Genomic DNA, 22,998 nt, shown 5'->3' with positions numbered 1-22,998 from the left:
AATCACTTTGATGGAGTTCAAATCTCCAGGGCCTGATGGACTTCTAGAGTATTGAAGGGACTGCCTGAAGAGCTCCCAGACACACTGTCTATTATCTCTGTGAAATCGTGGAGGATGGATGAAGTGCCGGATGACTGGAGGAGGGCTAATGTTGTCCCTGTCTTAAAAAAGGGCAAAAAGGAAGAACCTGGGAACTACAAAACAGTCAGCCTGACATCAATCCCTGAGAAAATTCTGGAGCAGATTATAAAGTTGTTAGTCTGTAAGCACCTTGAGAACAATACAGTGATTACTAGAAGCCAACATGGATTTATCAAGGACAAATCCTGCCATACTAATCTTATCTTTTTTGTTTGATCGGGTAACCTCCCTGGTAGACTGTGGGGATGCTGTGGGCTCAATATATATCGACGTCAGCAAGGGTTTTGACAAAGTGCCCATGAGATTCTGATTAATAGGACAGCTAAATGTGGGCTGGATGGAACAACTATCAGGTGGATCCACAGTTGCCTCCAGAATCATACTCAAAGAGTGCTTATCAATCGTTCCTTCTCAGACTGGGGGGAGGTATTGAGTGGGGTACTGTAGGAAGGGCTGGTGCCAGGCATGATTGGGCCCTTGGGCACCAGCCTGCCCCAGCCCCACGGCACCTGTCCACACCTACCTCTCCTGCTGTGGTAAATGCTGGCAGCGCTGTGTGTGCATGCCTGCCAACAACCAAGATGGTTCCCTAGGGGGCTGAAATCTCTTCTACCATCTTGGTTGATTGCACACATGTGTACTACGTGTGTCCATGCCTGGCATCAACCAAGATGGTGACAGGGGCATCAGCCCCTTAGGGAAGCTTTGGCCGCCATCTTGGTTGATGACAGGCATGTGTGCAGCGTGGCCAGCATTCACCTCAACAGGAGAGGTAGGTAGGCCATGCAGGTGGGCACTGCAGGCCTGCACAGTTGGGGGGGTGCCTAGGTGTTCCCTCTCTGCAATTTGCTCCATGGTTGGGAGCCGACACTGCTGCAGATCGCAGAATGAGAGGACTACCCACCCACCCTAAGGAGGGGCCCTTCAGGGACCCTCAGCCAGGTCCCAACCTGGCTGCCCTCTGGTACTGGCCCTGACCACAGGGCTTGGTCCTGGGCCCTGTGCTGTTCAACATTTTTATTAATGACTTGGATGAGGAGGTGTAGGGAATGCTTATCAAATTTGCAGATGATATAAAATTGGGAGGGATAGCTAATACCTTGGACGACAGAAACAAAGTCCAAAGGGATCTTGATTGACTGTTGCATTGGGCTGAAACAACAGAATGACATTTAATAGGGATAACCACCAAGTTCTACACTTAGGGGGAAAAAACCAAATACACAGTTATAAGATGTGGGATACTTGGCTCAGAAACACTACATGCGAGAAGGATCTTGATATTGTTGCTGATCACAAGCTAATATGAGCCAACAGTGTGATGTGGCTGCAAAAAAATACAATTGCTATTTTAGGCTGCATTAACAGAAGTGTAGTTTCCAAAACATGTGAAGTATTAGTTCCCCTCTATTCAGCACTGCTAGGTTTCATCTTGAGTACTGTGTCCAGTTCTGGACACCTCACTTTAAGAAGGATGCAGACAAATTTGAACGGGTTCAGAGGAGGGCAAAGAGGATGATCAGAGGACTAAAAAAAAGCCCTCTGAAGAGAGACTGAAAGAAACTGGGCCTTGAGAAGAGAAGACTGAGGGGAGATATGATATCACTTTTCAAATACTTGAAAGGTTGCCACACAGAGCAAGGCCAGGATTGCTTCTCGATCATCCCAGAGTGCAGGACATGAAATAATGGGCTCAAGTTGCAGGAAGCCAGATTTCAACTGAACATCAGGAAAAAACTTCCCCACTGTTTGCGCAGTATGACAATGGAACCGATTACCTAGGGTGTGGTGGGCTGTCCAACACTGGAGGCATTCAAGGGGTAGCTGGACAGCCAACTGTCGGGTATTCTGTAAGGTGGATTCCTACATTGACTAGGGGGTTGGACTCCATGGCCTTATAGGCCCCTTCCAACACTACAGTTCAATGATTCTATGAACTTCTCAGGGTGAAGATCTCAGCAACAGAATATTGATAGTACATCACCTTTGAGTGATTTTTGGATTGCTGAAAAACCTCTCCAATGTCCTCAGAGACTTGAGAATGTGCTACGTATGTTATGTCCTAATTCAGTACTTTTTTGACATATTTGTTGGTCTCTTCATACTTGGAGTGTAGAGTTGGAGAGAATGGATAGGCTGAGCAGAAAGTTGCCAGGAGGGAACACTTTGTTTTTTTCTGTAAGTGGCTTTGCGCTAGTTTGTATGGCTGAAGGCTTGTTTCTGTTGAGCCCGCACGACTCACTTTGTTCAGATCTTGAGACTTATCTTTCAGTCATTAGATGGTCAACATTTTGAAATGGAAATTGACTTTCTCAAATGTTACTTTTCTCATCTGCAGTCTGTGAAGCTTGTGCCCAGAGCTATCCTTGCTGCTTTACTCTGTTGGAGCTCTGACAGGAAGGTTTGACTCTTCAGGCTGGTAAAGGTAGAATCATTCAAAGAGTTGCCTTTTCCAGTTTTCTTAAAAGGTATCAGCTTGTGCTTCTGATTAGATATGAGTAGCATGAGAGTGTATTCTATGGTTGCAAACAGACTTTTAAAACCAAATGTGTGAAAGTCAAAAGTGGGGATGGGGGGGGTGCATGGCTTCTCTCCCCTTCCATACATTCTTTTAATGTGAGTAAACCGTACACCTGAATATGGCTAAATATGACACCTTGTCTGCTTTGGAAAGGGAATGGAGCCCAAACTGGCTTTCAGGAATGTATTTAATAATATTAGTCTAATAACAGACATTAATAGGTATGACTCATCTAATTAGAATGTTGTCCGTCATATTTTGGGGAGTGTTACACAAGCAAGGGATGTGCAAGAACTCATGCATCTTTGTTTCACACTTTCTGCATAACATCAAAAGGGAATTTCCACACCTCCAGTGTGTTGAGCTATATCTGCCACTTGTGCTCACACATCATTAGTGAGATGTTTGCTTTCTCCCCAGGGCTGGCCCCAGGCATGTCGGGGCCTTTGGGCATCAGCTTCCCCCGGGCCCTGATGTGTGTGTGTGCACGTGCACGCATGCGCCCCCTGTCCCCACCTACCTGTCACCTGTCTTTTAGCATTGCCATTAACCAAGATGGCGGCCATGGTTTCCCTAAGGAGATGAAGCCTCCGCCGCCATCTTTGTTGATGGCACGAGTGTGTGCTACACACTCACATCTCTACCATCAATGAAGATGGTGACAGGGGCTTCAGCACCTTAGGGAAACCTTGGCCGCCATCTTCATTAAGGGCAATGCTAAAAGGCAGGAGACAGGTAGGTGGGGCAAGGGAATGGCGGGCAGGTGGAAGCTCCTGCCCTGTGATCTGCGGCTGCTGCCACAGATCGCGGAGGGGCCCCTGTAGCTCCAGGGGCCCTCAGGCCAGTGCCCCACCTGGCCACCCTTTAGAACCGGCCCTGTTTCTCCCATTAGCTGTTAGATGGGAAACACACAAAGCAAATGCACAAGTCACACATGTGCCCATGGACATCATTTGTGACAAGTGGGATGGTCGCTCAAATTATATTATTCATCAGAATCATCCATATCTATGGTTAATACAAAATATAAGAAGTAACTACAGCAAATACTCTTAAACAAACTTGGGGTTTTCCCATTTGATCTTGAAACTAGTCTTTCTTCAAAGTAGCTCTTCATCCATCTTGTGACTACTGGCCCTCTTTAATGAATTGTGTTTGTTGTCCCACCCACTGAATGCTGAAATGTCTAAACTGAAACTTTGCTGCTAAGCACTTGGATTTACAAAAAAATAAAAATTAAACAACAGGACTAAGTTTTAATGAGAAACTCACAGTCTCTTGCTTTGTTTGTTCAGTAGAATTCTCAAAGATTTCATTTTGTAAATCATTGATTCAAAAATATTCCACAGAAAAAGATTTGAAAACTCTGATCTTTACAAAATTGCATGCATTCTCCTCCCCTTTTAGAGTTCTTTCACTTGTGTCTAGACAAACTTATGCTGACCAATTCCTTGTTCTGTTCTGTTCTCCTCACTTCCCATCCCCTGTTTGATAATAAATCAAAGCTAGAAAGAGATTGCTGCGAAACTTTTACAAACAACTATGCTGCATGGCCTTTGCATGGTCACTATATATGCTAGGCCTCTGTGTTGGATTTATGACAAAGCTGCCTTGTTGCCAATCTCTGTATATTTACAGGAGAGGCTACAATAAATCAAATTTGCTTAAAACTGCATGTTGTATTTGCTAAAAAAAAATGTACAGTAAGAATTTGTACTTAGTACAGTTTCACAGTTGACATTTTCCATATATTGGACAGAACAAACTAGAACTGATTTTAACATCATACACACCACTCTTGCTACTGTTTCAGAGTCTGATATACTGTGCCATGCTCAGGGTTGATAAAAATCAATGATTTTAAAATAAATAAATAAATAAACGAATGGATTTTTTTAATTTAAATCAGATTTCAAAATTTTCTTAAAACAATTAGTAAAAGAAAAGAGCCCAGGTCAAAGATATCATCATGAATATTAATTATACAACTTCTAATTATATTCTATGAATATGTTAACAGCAGTTTATGGAAATGGGAGATAACCTGATAAGTCCTATTCTGCAGGTGGTGTACATGAAGTGCTCTCTTTCTCTCTCAGTGCAAAGATAAAGAAGGTCATTGAATCGAGAAGTTAGAGAGATGGAGTAGATCTGAACAAGGAGGAGACCACTGAAGTGGTAATCTAGCTCTTAACAGCAGTAGCCTCTTTGGTGTAGAGATTTTTTTTTCTTCCTTTGGAGTTATTAATTTTAAATTGAAAAATATGTTGAGAACTGAAAAAGCAGGAAAGTTTGTACTTCTTTTCCAGACAATGAACAAGGAAGACAAAGGTGAAGAAGACTGGGTTAACTGTAACACCCAATATTTTAAGTCTCTAATGTTGACTTGGTTGAAATTGCCTAAATTTTATTTGTAAAGAACTTTACATTTATCTAAAACCAGAAATACTTAACTATTCAAAAATGCATGCGCATGTTTTGTTAATGTTTGTTGAAGAAAAAAACCAGCCAGAAAAATAAACTATCTTTTTAGTACAATTTAAAAGCCTGGTGGTGGTGATTCTGGCACATCATGACAAAAATATCATGATTAAATGAACAGCTGGAGGTGGTTCATCTCCTGAATGACTTCACAAGTTCATTCTGCTTTAGTACTAAAATTACCAAATTATCCCAGTTTTTGATGAAAATTAATCTGAAAACAATTCAGAATAATTGCTTAGTGTGTACCTACTTTTTTATGAAACCTACATCTCTGAATATGTATTAAGGTTATATTAAACAATAATGTACTTCTACTAAAAATAATGATTAAATGGAATCTTCCTCACTAGTGATTTAAATCATTAAAATTGAGTCCTTTGGAGAAGTGATTTAAACCATGAATTAAATAAATTTAATTTAAATGAGATCAACCCTGACTATACTTGCCCCCCTCAGCCCCCAGCACTGCCAGTAGAGACCATCAGCTTCTTCTCTGCACTGCCAGACTAACAATCCTCTGCCTTCACTTACCTACTGCCTGCCTAATTCTACCTGATGCTTGCTGCCTGCCCTTCAGGTGCATGTACATCCTCAGTACCGAGCACTAGACATTTGTAAGCATGCACATGCAGAAAAATAAGACATTTTATTTTTCTTAGGAACATAGGAAAGCTGTCTTATAGCAAATCAGACCATTGGTCCCTCAACTGGCTCAGCATTGTCTACAATGACTGACAGCCATTCTCCAGGGTTTAAGATAGGAGTCTCTCCCAGTCATACCTGGAGATGCCAGGTGTTGAACCTGGGACCTTTCGTATGAAAAGCATGTGCTCTACTGCTGAGCTGTAGCCCTTCTTACATGATGATGTACCCAGGAAATTTTGAGAGCAAACTCACATTTAAATCAGGCATTAAAAATTATGTCCATGATTGGAACAATAATGGTGATCCCCCCTTTTAAAAAACCCCAAATCTACTAAGAGTTGTCAGAATGGAAAAGAGCATTAGAACAATGTTTGTAATGGAGTTGGAAGAAAGAAAACCCTTTTTTCCCACCCAGACCCACTATCTACACTGTCAAATGACTCTAAAAGATGAAACAATTTTCTAAAGGCTTGCCAAAATAACTGAACTTTGACCCATTGACCCAGAAGGAGACATTGCAGTCCAAGTTGTAATGCTCCAAGAGAATTTTAAAAGTGTCTGAAAATTAGGGTTTAAATTGGAAGCAACACTCGGTCACCCAGAACCACCATCTCTGAGTATAATCTATTGTTAGTTTCTGATACACATTGTGGGTCTGCTGGAACAGATGGGAATATTTTGCTGGTGAGCCAAACACAACAGGAGTGGGTGCTGTTTTGTACATTTATCAAGGGCCTTGATGGTGCCAGTTGCTCATAGAGGGTACTACTAATATAAGCTAGGTTTCATCTTCTGTGAACATTGCAATTACTGCTATTGGCACTTTATTTCTCCCTCCACACATCCATCTGCAACTTCTACAATGTTTTCCACTTATAAAGTACATTGTAGTGCTGTGCCGAACATTTCTTTTACCCCCCTAACCATTCTCCATCAATTAATGAAAAAAGAAATTGCATTCAAAAATTATCAAAGGGGGAGAAAAAGTGTCATGGGTTGGGTGCAGGTTTTTGCCATGGTTACAGTACTTTTGAGGTGTTAGAGAGATGTTTGTAAATACCCTTTCTTTAATTCTACAAATTGTCTTAACCATGATCTGTACTCTCCAGCATTCCCAGGTACCAATGCTTTAATTAAAGGCTCAGAGCCAGACAACATGAGGTACTCCTCCCATGGGGCTTTTTCAAATCAGGAAGCACAGACAGTTGTGGGAGACTGAAGGACACTGGATAAACTTTTACTGGAAAGGGAAAAAAACAACACCTTTGGCTATCTCTCAACAATAAGGTAAATGTATACCCACTGAAATTCTAAATTTCACTGAAATTTCAGACAATGAGGAAGAAAAAAATGGAAGCCGTGGAAGAAAATCTTTGAGAAACTGGAGGATAGATTTTGCCAAATCACAAGTTCACTACAATTAAAAAGTGAATCAGAGTTCAGCAGTAGAACACGTTTGCTTTGTATGGATATGGTTTCAGGTTCAGTCTCAGTATCTCCAGTGAAGAAGGATCTCAGGTAGGGATGCAAAGATCTGTCAATTTTGGTTCTCTAAGTTTCTCACTTTTCTAATTTTAAATTCAGTTCTCTAAATTAAAAAAAAATCCTCATGAAAATTCTCCACCATTTTAGTGTAAATTTCTCCAAATAAACACATCTTTGTAGGCAGTTTTGACAAAGGTATACATTTCTGCAAGCCATTTTTCATCACATCATGCCTTTTTGCATGTTATTTTCACTCAATTTTATGCAACTTTCCCCTAATATATGCATTTTTATAAATATTGTTTAGTTGGCGAACTGCATCTCAAAAGTCTAATAAATGTGAATTTTGAAGGATGGCTGTGTTTCGGTTCTCATATTGTTTCGGAAAGTGTGAATTTGATAAATTCTGCTTGAAATGCTAACAGAATCAAAATTCTCGCCCATCTCTATTCTCAGGAGGCTATCTGCAGGGCTAGCCTGAGATCATTGTCAACTGTTGCCAGTCAAGAGTCAGGGCTGGCCTTGCCAAGCAGCAGAAGTGACCTACTTCAGGCAGTGCCATGAGGAAAGAAAGCAGGCAGGACCTGGTGTTTTAGTGGTGCAGCTGAACTCTTAAAATTGGTTGTAACCATTGCTAAAACTCTCTCTCTCTCTCTCTCTCTCTCTCTCTCTCGTGTGTGTGCGTGTGTGTGTGTGTGTGTGTGTGTGTGAGAGAGAGAGAGAGAGAGAGAGAGAGAGAGAGAGAAATAGTAGTGGAAAATATCTGTATCAAATAATAATAGGCTTAGTAAAAAAAAAAATAAGCCCAGTGTGTTTTGGTTTTTTTTTTTTTTTTACAATAATTTTTATTCAAATTTTCATAAAACATACAAAACAAAATCATAAAACATTCAAAGACAAAAAACAAAACAAAACAAAAATAATTAAACAAAATAAAATAAAATATTGACTTCCCATTTGTCACAGATCAAATCAGTTATAGGTCTACAATATATAACAATCCTGTCTCTTAAATCATATTATAAAATCACTTTCCTCCAGTAGTTATCTTAATTAATCATCAAATCTCATAAACATTACTTTATTCTTTCCACAAAAAGTCAAAGAGAGGTTTCAATTCTTTAAGAAATATATCTATCAATTTTTCTCCAAATAAACATATCGATTAATCCATCTCGTTAATAATTATAATAATCTTATTGTCATAACCATAGTCCAAATAGACATTTCGATTAATCCATCTCATCAAAATCTGTTAGGTTCAATAATTTCAATAGCCATTATTCCATTATCCCTATTAGTTCCATCTTCCATCTTCAATAGTCCTGTTAAGTCCAGTAATTTCAGTGTCCAATCTTCCATTATCAGTATTCCATAATAATCTTGCTGTCGTAGCCATAGTCATATAATAAGAGTCTGATGGGAATTTCCTCTATCCCAAATATTTTCTTGCCATCGATTCTGAATAAGTTGCTGAAATACTGTTGTAAAGTCATATCTCTGTTCTTTTTTACAAAATGCACTGGCTCATCTCTTGAGAGTTTTTCCATTGTCACATGGCTGCAGTTAATTCCATAGATTTTCTCTATATCAAACTCCATCACGTCATTCCAGTCCAAAAGATTATCCAAGCCATTGATAACTTTATCTCTAATATCTTCATTAATTTCTTCAGAGATAACGTTAAATTCCGAACAGTAGATTTTATTTCTAAAATCCATAAACTCCAGATCTTTTTCCAATTCCACATTTGTTCCAATCTCCAGGGCTTGTATCTTCCCTTTATTTTTTCTTTTCTCATCTCTGATCTCATTCTCCTCTCTCACAGGATCCCCTATTTCTTTAAGCTCCTGCGTCATTTTGCTCAGTTCAATTTTCAGCTCCTTACTACCCTGTCGCAGGGTTTGTTTCGTTATCTCAATCTCATCCATTATTTTCTGAAACATAGTTGCTTCCAGATTCTCAGCCACTTTCTTGATTGCCATTTTTAAAACCACGAAAACAAAGCAAAACAAAAATAAAGAAGAACCACTTCTTATTTCAGCAACAATTGGGTTAATATTCCAGGCTTGATGACATCACAGTATAAACAGAGCAGCCTGCCTTATCTCTCTATGTTCAAGAATGCAAAACAAATTTAGTTCCCAGCATCAAAACAGTTAGTGGCGTCGTGAAGAAGCAGATTCGTCAAAATAAAATAGACCAAAAAGAGAATAGTCCCAGACAATATAATATTCCTCAGAATAGAAATCAGGAATAGAAATCCCTCTTCTGTTTATATCTTTAGAATGCACTTCCAGGACAGCTTTTTGCGACAGAAACAGAGATAAGCTGTTAATTTCGTGAATAACAGAGAAGAGTTATAGCTCACCCAGAAGTTGTCCAAAGCCGATCAATCTGACAAATCTCCTTTTGCTGCAACAATTTAAACCAAGTAAAAAAAATAATAGAAAGAAGGGTGCTTGCCTGTTAGTCCGTTCTCTCTTTAAAGAAAAGATAAACGTATCGCTTAAACAGATAGAGCTGGTTCGGAAGTCCGTCCGGCATTGTTGGCTGGACCTTATCTCATAAATTAATGAAATCCAGTCCTCCCAACAAAAACAGGCTTTTGAGGTTGATCTCTACGTTTCTCCCTGCCCGGGAGAAATTTCATCAGTCAAAAAAAAAAATGTTCTGACTGATTTATATCTGAATAAGCTTCTTTTGAGGCGGGAGCCCGTCCCAAAAGCAGGCACAAGCGAAGTCACCCTTCCCGGAAGTCCCAGTGTGTTTTGGTTGATGACAGGCCTTTTTCAGGGGTAGAAGACTAACATTCTCCTGTTAAGGCATTGCTTGATGTTGAAGAACAAAGTCTGAAATCGTGTCTGTATAGGGAGATTTTGGTGTTCCTCATATATCTGATGTCTCCCCAGTTTTACTTCTTTCCCCAGTTATGCTCCTGAGCAACTTCATTTTGGTATTTAACCTGGATCACACCAACATCTGGCTTACTGTTGTCTGTGCCTCCGTAATCTTAACACAAAGGCAAGCCATTCTGAGACGAGGCATTCATTCTAGTCATTTCGTGATTTATGTGTCAATATAAGGACGATGAAGAACTCAGAAACAAATGACCAACCAGTTCAGATCCTTCAAAACTGAAGTTATACAAGTCCAGTTAGAGGTGCCCATCAGCACCCTAGCTGCTGCATTCTGTACCACGTGCTATCTCTGAAACGTTTTCAGGGACAACCACATGTAGAGCGCATTACAGTAATTCAGTCTAGAGGTTATCCTTGCACTTTTTGTGTCATACTGCAAACCAGTTACTCTACACATTGGTATAATTACTCTGATTCACCAGTGCACAAGCTTGAGGATGAACATGGAAACTACTTCTGTCAGCCTTTTGTGAAATCAGTTTACAAAAATTATTGCCGTGCACACTTTTTGGACTTGCTTGCCTTCCACATTTTTCTGATAGTCACTGTGTCACAACAGTTGTCTAAAAGAAAAAGAGGTGGAACTCTCTTCTGATTGACAAATGTGTCCTCGCTTGGCTGGCTGCAGATGTTTCTTTTGCCACGGGATCAGATGAGTAGTTTTTGTTGGGAGAAAAAGAGAGAATTGGTATCATTTATGTTTTCTAGGAGGAGGTGCAAGTAAAGGGGAGACTTTGGGGCAGCTGAAAATGGTGTAGTTGGAGAAGCAAAGGTTATTGGCAAGAAATAAAAGAAAGTTAAGGACAAAAAAAAATAGGAATGTGAATATCTGGTTTCCCCTTCCTTTTCTTCTTAAGTGACAGAACCAAAATCAAGATTGTTTGTGACACAGTTCAACCCAGTTTCATTGCTTTGAAGAATGAGTTAGAGACTCCAGTTCTCAGAAGAGTTTGTAGTTTTCTTGTGGCTTATAGTCATTTCCCATTCCTTCCTCCCTCCAGCTTAAAAGATAAACAATTCAAAGACCACCAGCACTATTACAAGTGCCATTTGATTTTTTGCTGTTGTTGACTGAAGGTTTTTTGTTTGTTTGTTTACATTTGAGGGTATTCTCCCTCTCCCCCTCCAAACACATTGAATGCTCACTTTGTGATGTTAGAAGGATGTCTAAGTTACAGATGGAGCGGCATCCCTGTGTGTATTGTAGACTGAACTACTCTGTATTCTTTCCCATTGAGGGACTAGCTTGCATTTTAATCAAAATGTGTCTGTCAGCACATTGTCGTGGATAGAATTGAGGTTTCGACAATGGATCTCTTTGAAAGAGAAAACAAACACAGAGGAAGATCAGCAAACAAATTTATACACTGCAAGACTTTATTCACCTTAATATCTTCATAGTTTAATATCACAGTTGATAGCAGCATGATATGCAACTGCGAAGAGCTAATGCAACCCTTCAAAGGACTCCACAGTGCACTGTATCCTCCATGGACTCATAGAACACAGACAACTTTTTTTTCCCCATGCAATGGCCGCAGTAGAGAAAGCACACCCTCATACACACATATAGTGGTCATGGCAGCTACTGGGGATTTTAGCCACTTGGAGTGGCTAGAATCTGGGGGGGGAAAGATGTGCAAGATTTAAAGGTAACCCTTGGACCACCTTGTAACACTGTAAGTAAGCAGAAATTTGGAAGTGTGCTAAATCCAGAGTGTAACTACATTCTGATTAGTCCAGGAGATGTGGATGAGGTTGTTTCACTTTAAAATGCAGACCAAACTAATTCCCTAATTCACAGTTATATTTTGATGTTATTTGTGTCAATCCCAAATTCAGTTCTTGAACACTCTATTTTCTATTTCTGTTTCTATTTGCGATTGTGCACTCTTTTTAATGGAGACATCAGATTCTGAAAAAACTTTCAGTGGTGGTGAGTATGTGCAGTAGTACAGCATGAAATTCGTCATAGCAGAACAGCAGCAGCAGCCACCAAAACCTGCACGTTACCAGGGCAAATATCACCAAGCTATAGTTGGCTTTGATTGTAATAATAGGCATGTATATTATGTTCCGCACAAAGTAAACTTGAGGCACTTTTTCGAAGTAAAACCAATAGAAAGACAAATGTGCCATTTACCCTGCAAACAGAGAGTATTATAGTTAACTTCACAACAGCATATGTTAAAAAACTTGAAATGATTACAAATAGGTGCATTGATTTTACAGATGCCAACTTGCTGTGCTATATCAGGAAGCATTAGCTTTCATGTCCTTGATTAAGGATAGTATTCTTAATGGGTTCATAAGGAATATGATATCTATAAATGATAACATTGCTTCTCTATGATATAGCTTCTGCCGTAGGCCTCAAAAAGGACACAACTGGCAGCATTTAACTGTAGTTAAACTGTATTATGGGATTCACTACCAGAAGATGTAGTGATAGTCATCAACTTGGATAGCTTTAATGAGGTTTTGACAAATTTATGGAGGGTAAGGCTTCCAATGGTTATCAGCCATAGTGGTTATACTACCTCCAGTATGAGTGGAGAGCAAGGCAAAGCAGTGTTTCCTCACAGAGATGGGCAAAGGAAAAAAGGGTGGAGAAAGGAAGAAGGCTGCCTGTATTTTACAAGGGAGAGAAACCTGCTTTTTGCAGATCGGCTGTGAGGACACAACAATGTATGTAGAATACCCCCACTCTTCTTAGTCCTTTGCTCTTTCTGTTTCCCCACCCCACACTCTGTGATGCTCTCTTTCCCATCCTCTACTTTCTCACTGACAACCTGCAGCTCGTTCTCCACAGCAGCATCCAACAGGATTGAACTCTCCATTCACCAGTTGATGACCGGAAGGTTCAATCCTGCTCTCTGCAGGGGTCTGCTTTGCCAGTGCATTCCCCATAAAGAACACACTGGTGAAGCAGCACCAAACAAGATTGAACCCTGCCCATCAGCTGACAACTCAATAACATCAGCTGATTGACAGGTGGCTGTGGTTTGGAGAAAATGGCCTTGTTGATAAGTTGAACCTGCTGGTGGGCCAAGATTAGCCAGCATTCCAGAGGTTCCCCGCCCCTGACCTATAAAGACTGCAATTATAAGAGGCAGAAGTCCTGAAACTTTGGCTCAAACCCTGAGATCTGGCTATCCTAGTTTTGATTATCATGGGGAATGGGGGGGAATGGAAAAAAGAGAGAACAGGAAATGAACTTTTCCTGCTAGTCCCTCCAAGCGCAAGGTCTTAATATACAGTGATTAGCTTACTGTCAGTTTTATCCATCCATCCATCCTGTTCTTCCTTTGTGTTATGCTATTTTCTTAGATTTTTTTTTGTCCTTGGATTCCAGTCTTTCCTGACTGTGCCTGAGAGATTTTGATGTTGAGTGGGACCATTATGTACTGCAAGACAAAGTAGACTGTGCAGGTCCAGGACACTGTTGTGGTGTTTAAACTTCCTAGCCCATTTCAGGCTCAGACAAGGAGGAGCACTGAGGCAGTATGTAGTAATGCTGGGAGATCAAATCTACATGATGCTTCGACTGAGATGTAACACCAAATGATGGTTTGCCATTATATGAACTATTTTCATGCTTGCTTGCTTGCTGTTCCTTCCCCTTTCCCACCAGGTCCTCTGATTTGTTCATGCAATTCTCCCCAAACCATAGTTTTCTGGTTGCTGGTTTCATCTGAAATGGGTGAACTTTGGTTTATGCAAACTAGGGATGGGACAGAAAATTGTTTCAGTTTGAATTATCATGTGAGACTACCTGTTTCACACTTAATGAAACAATATGTGAACTGAAACAAGGCTGTCCTTTGAAATTCACACTTCTCTGAATTTTCTGATGCAGTTCTGCAGCCAAATAATATGTAGACAAATGTATACATTAGACAAATGTGTGCATTACATTGCACCTGTTAGCGAAAATAACATATACATTCCATTGTATCAGGGAAAATTGCATGTATTAGAAATGCATACTAAAATGCTGTCCAATTGTGTGAGGACTTTTTTTAAAAAATTGCAAACCAATTCAGAAATGTAGTGAACTGAACTTGAGACTTGGAAAAAATGAGAAACTGAGAAATGAAAACTAACAGATTTGTCCATCCACATTGCTGGTTCAAGTGGACCACAAGTAATGATTTGCTGAGAATCAGGAAGTGCAGGAAAGAATCAGAGCATGGAGATAACATGAAAGCCTGTGACTTGTTAATTTCACATCTGAACTATGCTTTTATAGGGTGATACCAGAGTAGAAGAGTAACATAACTATCTTAATAATAAATATTTACTCCGGAGTTGGAGAAGAGGTTTCAGGGTGGTGATTCATTATATTTGAGACAAGCATTACAAAGCAGACTGCCCTGGAAACTGATTTGATGAAGAATGGTATTTTGACTAACTCCCTACATAAATGAAAAAAGCTGGCTATATGAAAAATAAGAGTTTTGCCAAGATTGCTAGTTATAAGCCACGTGTCTCATCCTTATTTTATAATGTGTTCCTATCCTTATTTCTATGTTTAGTGTTCAGATGCCATTTTTAAAATGTATCCCAGATTTCTTCATATTTTTCCGCTGCCATTCTGTTAACATATGTCCCATAACAGCTATCTTATGAAATACCTCAGGATACCTCTGAGATTTGCAGCTATGATTAAATATTTAATCATAGCTTTTACTCTCCATATCCTATCCCTCTGCCCTGGAGTTAATTTTGAGTCCTCAGGAATACAACATAAGACTATTGTTTGGAATTCCTGGAGTACACACACACATAGAGCTAACTGTAAAAAGGAAAGCAAACCTGTACAAAAAAACCCCCAACGTTTTGGTGCCAAAAGCTGAAGATTTTCACACATACCTCATTTCCCAGACTGCCACATCTGAAGAAGCTACAGAAATTGCAGATTGCATAGGATTATACTTGTTAACATCCTCAGCATAAGGAAGGAGAAAAATCTCTCTCTTGGCAGAAACTCCCCTCTGCGTCCTGAGAGACTAGTCCATCCTATTGGATCTTTTCTGGTTCTTATTCAAAAGCAGCAGCAACAACAAAAACATTGAGCTTCTGCCTCATGATGCCTTTTCTTTTCCTCAGTTACCTTAGAAATGAGCACAGTTATTGTCTGCTAGCCTTCTCCAGCTTTCTGTATGCTTTGTGATTATACTTTGCGTTTGCTGCTGTTCTTCTTTTGCTCCATATATGGTGTGTGTTTACACTGCTAAAAAAGGTGCAATCAGAATATTTTTTTAAAAAACAACACAACATTACATTGGAGCACCTTTTGGAGTTTTTCTGCACATTGCTAAATTTATTAAATAATGCCACTGGTTTCTTGAAGAAAACTCATATATAAATGTGTGTTTCTGTGAATATAGAACCCCAAACCTGCTTCTGTATATTTAGGACCATGCCTCAGGGCCTAACTACACATTACAACGTTTGCTATCAATGGGATCCCCCCCGCCATGCTAACTTCCACAAGGAAGGATTTTTTTTCCCACCAAGTTCAAAGTTGGTGGAGGGAGGGCTTAAAATCTTCTCCCTGTGCACTGTGGTCACCTCCCCCATGTCTGGTGTTTAATATTTATTTATTAAGAAAAGGTTCGTGATTGCTAACCACATTGTGTAGCTAGATCCTAAATAACTAGGACCTTGTAGGGGGGAAAATGAGCCAAACAGAGAGCTTCAGGGGATTCATCTATCCCAAGAGAGTATGTAACCTGACTCCTAACTATTCTCCTTTAACCACACAAATGTATTAATGTCCTTAGATACTGACTTAACACGATCTATGTTATGTTTGTTTGTTTTTCTTTAAAAGATTGATATGTTGTCCTTCAATGCAGCTTCCAGGGTAGTTTACAAACACAAGATAAAACACAGCCGTACAGTAAATAAAATAAAACCACATGTTAACAAAAAGAAATTGACATATATTAAAATGATTTGGAGAATAAACATAATTGGACAGAGGCAGAGGAATAGAGCAGCCTTTCCCAACCAGTGTGCCTCCAGATGTTGTTGGACCACAATTCCCATCTTTCCTGACCATTGGCAATGCTGGCTGAGGATGATGGGAGTTCTGGTCCAACAACATCTGGAGGCACACTGGTTGGGAAAGGCTGGAATAGAGTGTCACCAAACTAGAAGATTGTTCACATTTTTTGGAAAACAATGTCAATTAAAATGGCACATGATGCAATCTCAAATGTATGTCTCACTATGGGTAACAAATGGGGGAGAATAAGTGTTATGCTCAGTTGTCAGTGGGTTTGCTAAGAATCATAGAATCATAGAGTTGGAAGGGTCCTATAAGGCCATCAAGTCCAACCCCGTGCTCAATGAAGGAATCCAAATTAAAGCATACCTGACAGGTGGCTGTCCAGCAGCCTCTTGAACACATCCAGTGTTGGAGAGCCCACCACCTCCCTAGGGAATTGGTTCCATTGTAGTACCGCTCTAGCAGTATTTTTTTCCTGATGTTCAGTTGAAATCTGGCTTCCTGTAACTTGAGCCCATTATTCCATGTGACCACCTCTATGCACCTGAACCAGTCTGGGCTGTTGGTAGGAGATTTCTGAAGTTCCCCTTTTGGCCAGAGGCAGACTGAATCATTTCTTGACATCCCTTAGGCCACCATTTTAAGATTTACTGCAGACTTGAATCCTGTGAAGGGGCCAGTTCAACATTATAAGGCGGGAATGGGGAACCTGTGGTCCTCCAGATAGCAAAGTCAGTGGATGGGAATTATAGGAGTTGGAGTCCAACAACATCTGGAGGGCCACAGGTTCCTCATCCTTAATGTAATGGAAGAATTGAGCAGGGGTTCCTCAGAACCATGTGGAGAAGGAAGAGCACAAGAAAACAAGCTGTGATTCTCACTGCCTGGAACACCTAGATATAAGGACCAAGCCCTTTTATAGTCCTGTTGTGTTTGGTAGTCTGATTATGGCATTTTGTAGCCTGTGGAGAGAGATCATGCTCCACATACAGCCAAATGGAAAAGCATTATTCCTGCATCATTGTTGTCAGTGCATCTCTATTTTCTTGACCTTGTAGGTTATTGAGAGAGTGACCTTTTTATTCCACATTAAATATTCACACAGTCATTGTAGAAAGATAATTTTCTCATCTTAGAAGATGGGGCAGATTATTGCACAATAGCTATGTTGTGTAATAAAAAAAACCTTGAGTATCCCAGGTGTGATTACACTTTGAGCCTTTAATCACCTAATAAATGCCACAGGCAACTGTTTAAAAACACAAAAGGGTACACAGTAGGTCCAAATGATACATTTTAATGGGCAAATTTTGTTGATGAGGAAAGGTCATGATATTTTGAGAGGCAAACAGTATTTCTACACTCCAGGTGATAGAGACCCAGAAGGCTAAATTCTAATAATGTTTATTTACAGAACCTGATAGTGCAGGGAGCCTATGCATGTAGAGTATGCTCAATGCTTCAGATATTCTCCAATGCCTAGACGACAATGGGGCTGGGCAACAACACAATGGAGGGAGCAGGTCAGCAATTCTAATTTGAACACCTGTTTTTGAGCTATACTATAAGAGGCTGCAGGTTGGGATTCAAATGAATGCAGTGGTCTTTGATACCAAAAAAGAAACACACACCCCAAAACAAAATACGACAAAAGCCCTGCATGTAAAAAAAGCCTGGTAGGTCATAGGGCAGAGTTTTATCTAGACCTTTCCCTGGTGTGCTTGTTTTCTACGTGTGGGGTAGTTTTGGGGTGCCTGGAGTAAGGATGTTGGAGAATTCTGATGGAAAAGGAAGCAGAAATTGTTGCAGTTCGTATGCTTGCCAGTGATCAGGAATGGAAATAATTCCAGTGAATACGATTGGTATTTGTTTACATCACTGCTGTTGTTTTTAAAGTCTGCAAATGATTCAAAATTAATGACTTTTTATTTCTTACTTATTTCTATGCCACTATTGTGCCTGCAAGTAGCTGTCCAGTAGAGCTTTTCCATTCACGAAAGGTGAATGGGCCTTTATCATCTGGGCATGAGAATTTTACTCTGACACCCGTGGCAGTCTGCTGTAACAACTTTAGGGACAAAGTTGCTCATCTTCAGATAGAGTTGGATGCCACACTTAGAGCAAGTCCAAAGGAGACATCCAGAACATTGTCTGATCCATCTGTACTGGTTCAGTTTCTATTGTTGCAGCCTGAGGATGTGGACAAGGTGTTTCAAGAAGTGCAGCGGACCAACTGCTCCCTTGATGCTTGCCTATCTTGGCTTCGTAGAGCTAACTGAAGTGGATCGCCTGGGTGAGTCCAGTGAGTGGACTTCAGTGTTTCACTGCTTCGCTGTTTTCAGTGCTTCACTGGAGAAGGAGGAAGTACCAACCACCTTGCAGGGGTGTGTTCCCTCCTTAACAAGACCTCCTTGGACCCAGAAGTGTTAAACAACTATTGTCCAGTGGTGAACATCCTTTTTTTGGGCAAGGTGCTTGAGAGGGTGGTGGCAATCCAATTTCAAGCATGCTTGGAGGAAACTGATACATTCCAGTCATGGCACTGAAACTGCCTTGGTTGTCCTGGTTGATGACCTTTGTCAGGAGAGAGATGGGGTTTTTTGTGACACTGGTCATTCTTCTTGATCTCTTGGTGGCTTTTGAATCTGTTGACCACAGTATCCTTCTGGAGCATCTCAGGGAGGTGGGGATTGGGGGCACTATGTTTCAGTGGTTCTGCTTCTACCACCAGGGCCATTTTCAGAAAGTAGTTCTCAGAGGTTATTTTTCATCACTATGGGAATTGTTCCATGGTGTCTCTCAAGGTTGCCTTGTGTTGCCTATTCTATTTAAAACTGATGTGAAACTATTGGGTGCTGTCCTCACGATTTGCATTGAGGTGTCACCAATATGCGGATGACACCCAACTCTATTTCTCTGTTCCATCTGAATTGGGAAAGGTGGTTGGACCAGTGCTTGCAGGCACTGAGGGGCTGGATATAGGCCACTAAATTGAGGCTGAATCCTGAAAAGACAGAGGTGCTATGCATCTCGAGTTTTCGAATCCAGGAGGGGGGAGATGGCTTGTCCTGGGTTGTATTGCACTCCTCTGGATCGATTAGCTCTGTAACTTGGGGGTGCTCCTGGATTCAACCTTGTCACTGGAGGCTCAAGTGGCCTTGGTGGCTAGGTGCCCCGGGCTCTGGTCTGAAGGCACATGAGGCCACCACATTGCTGAAGCTAAGCAGGTTTGGGTTTGGTCAGTGCCTGGATGGGAGACCACCTGGGAACATGTATGCCGCCTTGGGTTCCATGGTGAAAGGCAGGGTATAAATGTAACAAATAAATAAATAAATAGGAGTGCCTTTTTAACCAGTTCCGGCTGGTTTGCCAGCTTTGGCACCTTTTGGACAGAGATAATTTGGCCACTGTACTCCATACTCTGGTAACTTCCAGATTAGATAATTGCAGTACTTTACATGGGGCTGCTCTTGAAGATTACTTCGACACTTCAGTTGGTCCAAAATGAAAAGCGAGATTACTGGCTGGAGTTTCCTTTAGATCTCATATAACTCCTGTTTTAAAACAACAGCATTGGTTGATAGTTCATTTCCAGGTTTAAGTTAAGGTGCTCATGCTAGTGTTTAAATCCTTAAGCTACTTATAGGCCCCAAATGAAAGACTGCCTCCTCCCTGCGGACCCTCTTGGGTGTTGGATTGGCAGAAGAGGCCCTCCTTACACTGAGGCTCAGGATGGTGGTGGACTGCCATTCTCTGTGGCAGCCCCTAAGTTGTGGGATTCCCTCCCCCACAGACGTGTGTCTGGCATTTTCACTGTACCGCTTTTGTCATATGCTGAAGATGCACTGCTTCATTGTGGCTTTTGATATTTTGAGTTATGTATATTTTAGGACCCTTTCTAGTTGTGCATGTAATTTGTATTAAACTGATTTTAATAATGTATTTTATGTTGTTGTGATCAGCCCTAGGGCCTGCTGGTGAAGGGTGGGTAATAAATTTAATAATAATTAAGAAGAAGGAGAAGGAGAGGAAGAAAGTCACTGCTACAAGATATGGTACTTGCTAGCAGCTTAGATGGCTTTTTAAAAGAATAAGACAAAATCATGGAAGACGGATGGGAAGTTATTATCATCTTCTTGTCCAGCTTGTGAGCTTTACTAGCTACTGTTAGAAACAGAATGCTGGATTAGATGGACCATTGATCTCATTCTGGAAGGTAAATATTTTGTTCTTAAACATGTCTGTATGACTCAAAAGTCTGTTAACTTTATTAAACCATATGTATTGATATACATTTGCAGTTGAGGGGTGAAATAAAACACAGAGACGTCAGCTTGGGTTGAACAAGGGCCACTTTATTTAAATTATAGTAAACAAAACCCAATTTAAAGTGACCTGCAGAGGGAAACCTAGGTGCGGGAACTGTCTATAAGCAAGTAGCTTGCCATACAGCTCTCGGGCGACCAGCCCCTGCTGGGGCAAGGGCAAGCCCATCTGCTTACCCTTTACCCCAGCCACACCCTGCAGGTGAGTAGGGGGGCCTTCCCACATCATCCCCACCCAGGGCCATATAACCCCTGGGTAGATGAGGATAAGTTGGCCTCAGAAGCAGCCCATATCCTGCCCTCGAGCCGTAAAGCCCTGAGAGACAGGCCTCTGGAACCGCCAATCACCTCCAAAGGTGCCTAAGGGGGCCACCTAGCTGTCCTTACCTATTTCCCTTCCCGCACCTTCCCGCCACAAAAGGGGGACAAATCTCTATTTAGTCCCCCTTTACCCCACTGCCGAGAAACATCTCTCGCAGACACCCCTGCAGGTCGCCCAAAATAAGTCGTTACCTGCATGAGACAGGTGAACGCCATCGGCCCTGTACAGTTCACCCTTCCAGTGCTGAATGCGGGGATGCGGAATGGCCAACCCCCCCTGCCCAAGAAGAGCCCACCGAATTTGCCGGTTGACCTTCTTCCATGCATGATCAATTCCAGCTGGATCCCATATGCCGCGCCATGTCTGACCACATCAGACGCACCAAAGGCCAACACTGCCTTATCACTTGCATGTCCTTACATGCCTGTACGCTGAGGGCCTTGCCCTGCTTCACGCCGCGGTCATTACCACCGAGGTGGATGACCATTGCCTGCAAAAATATCTGCACCACACCTTGCTGGAACAGAGCGGGTAGGAGCCACTCCCCGTGCATTCCTTGCCGGTCCAGCCACTGCACAACAGCCCCTCTACTGAGGCCCAACTGTGAGCCCATGCTCGAATTCGCTGCCCTCCAGGGTGCCCGGAAGACCATGCTGTGGCCGCATATTAGGATGTGTATCTGCTCCATCCCTGTCCAGCAACCTGTCAAAACAATGAAGATTGTGAGGCCGCTACATTCCCTTGCCCTCTAAAAGTGGGGAATATAGCCCTTGTACGCATCAGAGGACCAAAGTCCCACGCCCTGTACCAGTGCCTGTGGGAAACTAAAACCTGCTGCCGTAAAAGCAGCCCCAATTCGAGATGAATAGGTTCCAACTGTAAGGTGTCGTACCCCAGCCCCTACAATGCTCGTTTGTGAGGCTGCCACATCCCCCTGCCCTCTAAAAGGGGGGAATATAGCCATTATATGCATCAGAGGCCCAAAGTCCCACGTCCTGTACCAGTGCCGGGAGGAAACCAAAAACCTGCTGCCATAGAAGCAGCTCCCATTTTAATTGAATAGGTTCCAGACTGGAAGGGGTCATACCCCAGCCCCTGCAATGCTTGTTTTGTTAACGCCAAAACTGGTATTGTTGACCCAGACAGGCATATATGGCCTATAGCTAGGGGGTCCAGATTAGCCTGGGTGAATAAATATCCTTCGGCAGAGGTTGGGCGCTGAGGCAAGGTCAACCGTACATGCCTTCCCTTACACCTCTGGTCCGTTCTAGACCTTCCACGTTGAGCAAGCATAACCCCCCCTCCCTGGAAACATCAAAACTGGAGGGCATGTCGAGAGAGGTCTCACGTAGAGCCAGCCACCACCTCTTTTCTCCTGAAAGCCTCAAAACAGTGTATGAGCCACTGCCTGGAATACCTTGGGTCTTCACTGAAGGAACAGACCGTTTCCCACTGGTCCACTACACTCATAAAATGTCCAGCGAGAAGGGTCGATGGGGATAGGGAAAAAACCGCCAGCCTGGCTAAGAAAGCTTACCTCTAAGTGTTCTCACTGCCATGCCCCTTCTCCTGCCGTGCCGTCTATCAGGAATATCAGCAGGTGAGTCACCGGAAAGGCCACTCTGGCATATAGCCCTTGCTGGCCCAGAATTCCTGAATACCTGTTTCTGGAAGCTGGCGAGCATGCTGGGGGCAATGTAACCCATTGAATCCAAGGGAATTCCAGCGCGCAGCTCACGGGATTAGCCCCCCTTCACACTGCCCCTGCTGCCCTATTCTGCATTCTGATAGCTGGTGGTCATGCTAGGGCAATAGATAGGCTTATGGCCTTCTCTGACTCCCTGCATAAACTTCTCCCAGAACAACGGGACAGGCAAGGGTCATGAATTCTAGTGTTCCTAATTATAAGAGAGTTATGAGACCCGACCCCAGGCCATGAGCTCTTCTGTCCAAAAGTCGCCTTCCAACCCCGGAAAAGAGTTAATGAAAGGTAACATTCATAGTTAAAACCCCTTCCCGAATCCAGGCTTGCAACCGCAGGAAAGGGAACCACACGGCCAGGTCGGTGCATAAGGCAGCCATAACCCTGAATTCGTAGTATGGGTGTTCAATCCCCATCATAGCATAATAACCCC

At 41.9% G+C, this 22,998-nt stretch overlaps 1 protein-coding gene across 15 annotated transcripts in view; it reads left to right on the top strand.

The window, feature by feature from the left end:
- LINGO2 (leucine rich repeat and Ig domain containing 2) overlaps positions 1–22,998 on the top strand; it is a 982,977-nt gene that overhangs the window by 473,998 nt on the left and 485,981 nt on the right. The window contains exon 1 of one of the 15 annotated variants that reach the window (XM_061631666.1): positions 2,590–2,609. The exons of 13 other annotated variants lie outside the window; for them this stretch is intronic. The gene's annotated coding sequence lies outside the window, so the exon portion shown is untranslated. Of the gene's footprint in view, positions 1–2,589; positions 2,610–6,929; positions 7,079–22,998 lie in introns of those variants that run through there. One more of the 15 variants, XM_061631652.1, reaches the window with a different exon arrangement.

This window comes from Rhineura floridana, chromosome 1 (assembly GCF_030035675.1).
Source record: "Rhineura floridana isolate rRhiFlo1 chromosome 1, rRhiFlo1.hap2, whole genome shotgun sequence".
Classification (NCBI taxonomy): Eukaryota; Metazoa; Chordata; class Lepidosauria; order Squamata; family Rhineuridae; genus Rhineura; species Rhineura floridana.
This window is presented reverse-complemented; position numbering and strand designations above follow the sequence as displayed.